We start from the raw sequence: 8,346 nt of genomic DNA, 5'->3' as shown, positions 1-8,346 counted from the left end.
GCTCAGTGCGTCCGTTCTGACGGATTTTAGGAAACAACTTTTAGTATAAATAGAGAAGTCGAAGGAGGTTTTATTCACATAATTCTTCCGTCTTTCTTCGTCTTATTACAGAAAAACTCCCAAAATAAACCTACATCATGAATACTCTTGAAATTCGTCTAAAAGAGTGGACAAATGAGTTCTCTAGTGTGGAGAAGCATGACAAGGGTGCTTCTAATTTTGGAGCGCTTTTGAGCCTGAAATTGATCAAGATAGTCAAACCGTTTCTCGATGCTTGTCTTGACTATTGGGACCCTAATCATCACGTATTTGCCTTTCCTGGAGGAGACATTTGCCCATTTCCTGAGGAGATTGCTGCGATTGGTGGTTGGGATCCGGAACATTTGCCTGTTATTCCCTCCACTTCTCAAGGGTATAAGAATAAGTTTAGAGACTTGCTTGGATTGGCCAGAGTTGATGTTGACCGTCTTGTGACCTCTAAAGGAGTGCGAATGTTGGATTTCATCGATCGCTTCATCAATAAGGCTGATCCTACTGTTTCTTATGTTGCAAGGCGAAGGGCATTCGGGTCTTGCCTACTGCATGTACATGTACTTCAAGGGCATGTTGATGAGGACATGAGGGGCGACCCTCGTCTTTTGAGCCTGATTGAGCAAATGGAGCTGCGTAGGAGCCCAACTTGCCTGTGTTTAGGAGAGATCCTGTTGGGCTTGGATAACAGGAAAGCCAACCGCGACCTACCGTATTTGGGAAGTCCCATTATTTTGCAGGTAAAAGAGTACTTTTTTTTCGTTTCTCTCTTCTTCTTTTTTTTCGTTTTTTTTTCTTTTTTTTTTTCTTTTTTTTTTCTAATACCCGCTTTTGGTAGGTCTGGTTTATGGAGCGTCTTCGATTGATCGAGCCCCCAGTTAATATTCCTTCTTACCATGCTCCTTCAATTGCAATGAGGACCAGGTTTTACATGGTGGACTTCACTCGAGTGACTGGGAAAACAAGTTGAAAAGTGAAGATGGCCCCTTAATTAGATGGATCGTACCATGGTGGCACCTAAAATATGTTACTGGAGTATCTTCCCTGGATCCTATCCGAGCTGTTCGCATTCCCCGCTTGGATTTTATGATATGCATCTTCCCGGAGAGGTTGATGAGGCAAGTTGGATTGAAGCAGATGATCCTGAAGCTTGACACTATCCCGCAGACTGCCGTGGCGCTTACTACGGAGAGTCGAAGAGAGTGGGCCATCAAATGGGCTCAGAGGAACATTTGGTTCTTGAATTCTTCTGTCAGTGCTCTATAGGTGTCAGATTCCTATATGCGGTAGAGGAAGGCTGCTACTCCGGAGGAGCGCGAGAGACTGAGGAAGCGTGAACCAGTTGACTACAAGGTTCGCGAGGTGGAAAAGGAGAAGGAGAAGCACCTGACCGAGGGAGAGGAAGAAGCCGGGTTTCGAGTTGTTCATCCTTCGAAGAAACCGAAGACTTCTCCTGCCGTCGAGATGGTGGTTGGCAAGAATGGCAAAGCGAGACCACGAGAGAGACCATTGGTGATTAGGTCAGAAGTGGCGCAGGAGCGTCCGGCTCGAGGTCTCGACAAGAAGTATGATAAAAATGACAAAGGCAAAGGGAAAGGGAAAATGGAAGAGTAGCCTATGTCTCTTATTATTATTTATTATAATTATTATTGTAATAAGAATGTGGGGTTTTTAGAATCCTAGCCTATTTATTTTTATTATGAATGGAATAGTAGCCTATGTCTCTAACTACGACTTTTAAACAACTAAGCAAGGACTACCAACGCGGAGAGTATTTAAGAGAAGGAGAGGAACACTCGAAAGGATAGCTAAAACTCACAAGAATTAGATAAAGGAAAGAGAATTACCTCACGAGAAAAGTTCGGGATATTTAGCTAACATAGAAGATTCAGGCTCCCAAGTTTCTTCTTCGACATTTCCACAACGCCAAAGGATACGAACTAGGGGCACAACTTTGTTTCTAAGTTGCTTGTTTGCTCTTTTGAGGATTCGGATTGGCCTTTCTTCCAAAGTCAAGTTAGGCTCCAAATCTGGGATTTATTCTTGAATGACATGGCTCGGATCACTAATGTACTTCCTCAACTGAGATACATGGAAGACATCATGAACCTTGCTCAAATTCAGGGGCAACTCCAAACGGTAAGCAACGGGACCAATCTTCTCAAGCACATGAAAAGGTCCAATGTATTTGGGACTCAGCTTTCCTTTCACACCAAACCGTTGCACCCCTTTCATAGGTGATACCTTAAGTAACACTCGATCATCAACCTCAAAGGCAAGTGGTCGACGACGGACATCGGCATAAGATTTCTGTTGGTCTTGAGCGGTTTTCATACGCTCTCGAATGATCTGAACCTGATTGATGGTCTCAGTCACCAAATCGGGTCCCAACACATGAGCATCTTGGACTTGATCCCAACAAACAGGACTACAACACTTCCTACCGTACAAAGCTTCATAAGGTGACATCTTGATAGAGGAATGATAGCTATTGTTGTAGGAGAATTCGACAAGAGGTAAACATTTATCCCAAGAAGTGTGGAAGTCTAAAGCACAAGCACGGAGGAGGTCCTCTAAAGTCTGGATAGTCCTCTCAGTTTGCCCATCTGTAGCGGCATGAAAAGTGGTACTCATCAGTAGCTTACTACCCATGGCTTCTTGCAAAGCAGTCCAGAAACGGGAACAAAATCTAGGGTCACGATCTGAAACTATATCCTTAGGCACTCCATGGTAGCGTACTATCTCCCTCACATAGGCCTCAGCTAGGACAACTAAGTTCCATGTCTCCTTGATAGGTATAAATCTAGCACACTTGGTCAATCGATCTACAACCACCCAAACAGCATCTTTTCCACTCGCAGTCTTAGGTAAAGCCATCACAAAGTCCATGGAAATGGACTCCCACTTCCAAAGAGGAACATCCAAAGGTTGTAGCAAACCTCCGGGTTTCTGATGCTCAATCTTCACTTTCTGACAGGTAAGACACTTGCTAACATATTCTAGGACATCAATCTTCATCCTAGGCCACCAAAACTGTAATTTCAAGTCTTTATACATCTTGTCACCACCAGGATGAATAGAATAAGGATAAAGGTGAGCTTCATCAAGGATCTTCTTTCTCAACTCTGCTACCCTCGGAACATACATTCTACCATGGTAACGAAGGTATCCATCATTATCCACCACACAATCCTTAGCTTGCCCAAGTTGGATTTTTGCTTGAATGGACTTGAAGGTAGCATCCTCAGGAAGGCAAGTACGGATCTCACGGTAAAAGTTGGGTTCTGCACTCAAGGCACTAAGATAGTCAAAGCCCTTCCCAACAAGGCTTATCCCCAACTTCTGAAGTTCTGCGGTAAGTTCATCAGGTAACACACGGATAGTGCTCAAAGAGTGACTAGTCTTCCTACTCAAAGCATCGGCCACTACATTTGCTTTCCCTTCATGATAAATCAACTCAGCATCATAATCATTCTCTAGCTCTAGCCATCTTCTTTGCCTCATATTAAACTCTTTCTGGGTAAAGACATACCTCAAACTCTTATGATCGGTATAAATTCGACAATGAACTCCAATAAGGTAATGTCTCCATGTCTTCAAGGCATGCACCACGACAGCTAACTCAAGATCATGAGTCGGATAGTTCACCTCATGAACTCTCAGCTGTCGAGAAGCATAAGCAATAACCCTTCGACTTTGCATCAACACACAACCTAAACCATGCTTTGAAGCATCACAATAAACATCATAGTCCACACCATCCTCAGGTAAGGTCAACACCGGAGCGGTAGTCAACCTAGTCTTCAACTCCAAGAAGGCATTCTCACACTCATCGGTCCACACAAACTTAGACTCCTTCTTCAACAATTGAGTCATCGGTCTAGCTAACTTAGAGATATCTTTCACAAATCGACGGTAATAACCCGCCAAACCAAGAAAACTTCGAATCTCAAACACATCTTTCGGACTCTTCCAATCAACAACAGCCTCAATCTTAGCAGGATCTACCATAACACCATCTTTGGGTATGACATGTCCAAGAAAAGTTACTTGATGCAACCAAAATTCACATTTAGAGAACTTAGCAAACCACTTTTGTTGACTTAGAATGTATAAGATGATACGGAGGTGTTTGGCATGTTCTTCATCATTCTTTGAGAAAATCAAGATATCATCAATGAACACCACAACACACTTATCAAGGTACTCACTAAAGGTATGATTCATTTGATCCATGAAGATAGCAGGAGCATTAGTCAATACGAAAGGCATCACTTTAAATTCGAAATTACCACATCTCGTGCTGAAAGCAGTCTTAGGAATATCGGATTCACGAACCGGAATTTGATGATAACCCGATCTGAGATCAATCTTAGAAAAGGTAGAAGCACCACGTAATTGGTCAAAGAGATCATCAATTCGTGGAAGAGGATACTTGTTCTTAATTGTCACACGATTGAGTTCACAATACTCGATTGCAAAGTCGCATAGATCCATCCTTTTTCTTTACAAAGAGGACGGGGGAACCCCAAGGAGGAGCACTAGGCCTAATGAAGCCTTTCTCAATCAAATCATCAAGTTGAACTCTCAACTCCTTCAATTCGGAAGGTGTCATACGATAAGGAGCTTTAACAATAGGACCAGTTTCGGGAACTAGATCGATGGAGAATTCAACATCTCTTTCAGGAGGAATCCCGGGTAATTCATCGGGAAAGACATCAGGATATTCACAAACAATAGGAACATCCTTCAAAGGAGGAGGAGAAGGATTAGAACTAGTCACCCCACATAGAAATGCTTGATGACCCTTCTTCAACGCATTGACCATTTTCATGGCCGAGATCAACTTCACACCAATTTGCTTTCTAACTCCTTGATAAGATACGCGAGTACCCAAAGGGCTTTTAAGAATAATCTTTTGATCTCGACATTCGAATAGAGCATGATAAGTGAATAACCAATCCATGCCCAAAATAATATCAAACTCTTCAAGCGGAAATCGAAGGAGATTAGCCGGGAAAATAGACCCCGCTATTGATATGGGAACATTTGAATAGATATAAGAACAGGAGAAGATATCGCCGGAAGGTAAAGATATAGATGTGCTTTCACCAAGTGAAGGTTCAAGAGATAATTTGTCGTAGAGTCTCATCGATATAAATGACAAAGAAGCACCTGTATCGAATAAAACCAAACAAGGAACATCAAATATCGAGAACGTACATGTGATTATGTCTGGGTGTGCCTCAGCCTCAGTACGGCTCATCACAAAGATACGACCTCTCGGCCTCTCAGGAACAGCATGTGTAGTAGTAGTAGTCTTCTTCTCAGGGCACTCTTTAGCCTTGTGTCCAGGCTTGTTGCAGAAGAAACACACAAATGGCTTATCAAAGCAACCAACTCCGGGATGCATAGGCTTCTTACAATGGTAGCACATACGAGGCTTGAAATTTTTGTTGTGGTTAGGAGGTTGAACACGAGCACCTTGATTTGCTTGTCCACTCGGAACAAACTGCCTCTTGTTAGGATAAGAGGGAGAAGAAGTAGGCAAAGGGGGCCTAGAAGGAGCAACATAAGGCCTAGAAGTGGAGTAGAATGGCCTCTTACCAAAGGAAGTATTAGAAGCATGAGCCTCTTCATCAATAGCCCGAATAGAGCTCTCAGCCCATAGTGCATCATCATAGATTGAGACAAAGGATGTAGAATCTCTACGAATCATGCTCTTAAGCTTTGGAGTAAGCTTGTCAAGGTAAAAGAAGCTTTTTCATCTTCATTTTTGACAAGTCTAGAAGCATAGTGAGAAAGTTCATTGAATTTATTGATAAAGGCTTGAACAGAAAGACTTCCTTACTTCAAATCCATGAACTCTTTAAGCCTTTGTTGTTTCAGCTCTTTTGGATAGAACCTAGCCTCAACTAGATCCTTAAAGCGATCCCAACCAAAGCCAGGCTCAAGAGTGGAAGTAGGACTAGTCATGGACCACCATCTATCAGCTTCTTTCACATGGAAATGAGAAGCCAATTTCACTTTGTCTTCTTCACGAACATCATACAAGGCAAAGCTTTTATCCAATTCACGAAACCATTCGGTGAGTGCCACAGGGTCTACTTCACCACCATAAGTTTGAGTTTTGTTTCGAGTCAATTTACTTGCCACCCAAGTGTAAGAACCATGTCTTTCGCCTTCTAGAGGCAAGGGAGGAGGAGGTTGGTTTTGTTGGTTTTGTTGTATGTTTTGTTGGTTCTGGAGAATCTGAGTAAGAGCTTGTAAGATTGCATTATCAACGTTTCTTGTAGGAGCCATCTTGCAAAATAGAACATTAATTAACACCTAATAAATAACAATCACAAAGAGACTACAACATAAAGTCCTAAGTCATTTCTACCATACTATCCGGCATGTTAAGTTTGAAGTTTAGGATTGCTTGGAACCAGGGTTCCTCTGCAATTTCCTCTTCATCGGTGATTTGGTGCACATAAGCTGGCTCTGATCGTCGTTCGATGCATAAAGGCATTTCTACCATACTATCCGGCATGTTAATCAAAGATGCGAGTTTTGCAAGAGCATCCGCAAATTGATTTTCTTCTCGAGGTAGATGTAAGTAGGTTACTTGATCGAAGAATTGGGCTACTTGGTCTATTCTAGCTTGATAAGGCGCCAAGCTTTCGCTTCGGATTTTCCAAGATCCCGTAACTTGATTGATGATCAAAGAGGAATCCCCATGTACTCGAAGATTCTTGATGCCTAAACTTACTGCCGCTTGCAATCCAATGAGACAAAGCCGTATTCTCGCGGCGTTATTTGTCACCTCGAAGTCGAGTTTGACAGAGATTGGTGTATGCTCGCCTTCAGGAGAAATGAGCAACATCCCTATTCCAAATCCTCTCAAGTTCGATGCTCCATCAAAATAGAGGTCCCAGGAGTCTACATCTGTTTGGAGTATATCCTCATCCGGTAATGACCAAGTGTCTATTTTTTGTGCATCATTGATGGGATTTTCTGCGAAGAATTCGGCAACGGCGCGCCCCTTTATGACTTTCAAAGGTACATATTTAAGATCGAACTCAGAGAGCATCAAAGTCCATCTCGCTAGACGTCTATTGAGAACGGGTTTCTCGAAGAGGTATTTGACAGGATCCATTTTGGAGAATATTTTGACGGAGTAGCTAAGCATGTAGTGGCGTAGCTTCTTCGTTGCCCACAGAAGAGCGAGGCATGTCTTCTCGAGTGGTGTGTATTTGCACTCGTACTCCAAGAACTTCTTACTAAGGTAGTAGATGGCTCTTTCTTCTTTTCCTACGGTTTGAGCTAGCATGGCGCCCATGGCCGTTTCGATTCATCGTGAGATATAAACCAAGAGGTTGATCCCGTTGAGGTGGCATGAGCACTGGTGGTTTGGCTAGTATTTCCTTGATTCGGTCGAAAGCCTTCTGACAGTCATCATCCCACATGGTGTGATCTGTTTTCTTTAACTTCTTGAATATAGGTTCGCAGATCATGGTGAGTTTCGATATGAATCGACTTATGTATTGAACCTTGCCTAGGAATCCCCTAACTTCTTTCTCTGTTTGAGGTTGCGGCATTTCGATTAAAGCTTTGATCTTTGAAGGGTCTATTTCTATACCTCGTTGGCTAACCACGTTACCTAAGAGTTTACCTGATGTTACTCCGAATGCACATTTCTGAGGATTGAGCCTCATGTTGTACTTCCGTAGCCTCGAGAAGAATTTGCGAAGGTTCACAATATGTCCCTCTCTTTCCTTGGACTTGACAATCATGTCATCTACGTATACCTCAACTTCTTTATGCATCATGTCATGTAAGAGCGTAGTTGCGGTGCGTTGGTATGTATCTCCGGCGTTGATTAACCCAAACGGCATGACCGTGTAACAGTATGTTCCCCATTGAGTGACGAAGGCGGTCTTATGCATGTCCTCTAAGGCCATTTTGATCTGGTTATATCCCGCGTATCCATCCATGAAGGATAACAATGCGTGATCCGCTGTATTATCCACTAATATGTCGATATGTGGTAGAGGAATGTCATCCTTAGGGCTTGCTTTGTTTAAGTCTCTAAAGTCAACACAAACACGGATTCTCCCATCCTTTTTGGGTACGGGTACTATGTTAGCCACCCAGTCTGAGTACTCGAAAACTTTGATAAACCCGGCTTTGAATTGTTTATCGGCTTCTTCTTTGATTTTAAGAGCCCATTCCGTCCTCATTCTTCGAAGCTTCTGTTTCAGGGGTTTGAACCCTGGTTTGATTGGGATTCTATGCTCTGCAATCTCCTTGTCGATCCCTGGCATATCTTTA

The sequence above is a fragment of the Silene latifolia genome, chromosome 7, assembly GCF_048544455.1.
Source record: "Silene latifolia isolate original U9 population chromosome 7, ASM4854445v1, whole genome shotgun sequence".
Taxonomy (NCBI): domain Eukaryota; kingdom Viridiplantae; phylum Streptophyta; class Magnoliopsida; order Caryophyllales; family Caryophyllaceae; genus Silene; species Silene latifolia.
The sequence above is the reverse complement of the archived record's forward strand: the minus strand, read 5'-3'. Positions refer to the sequence as shown.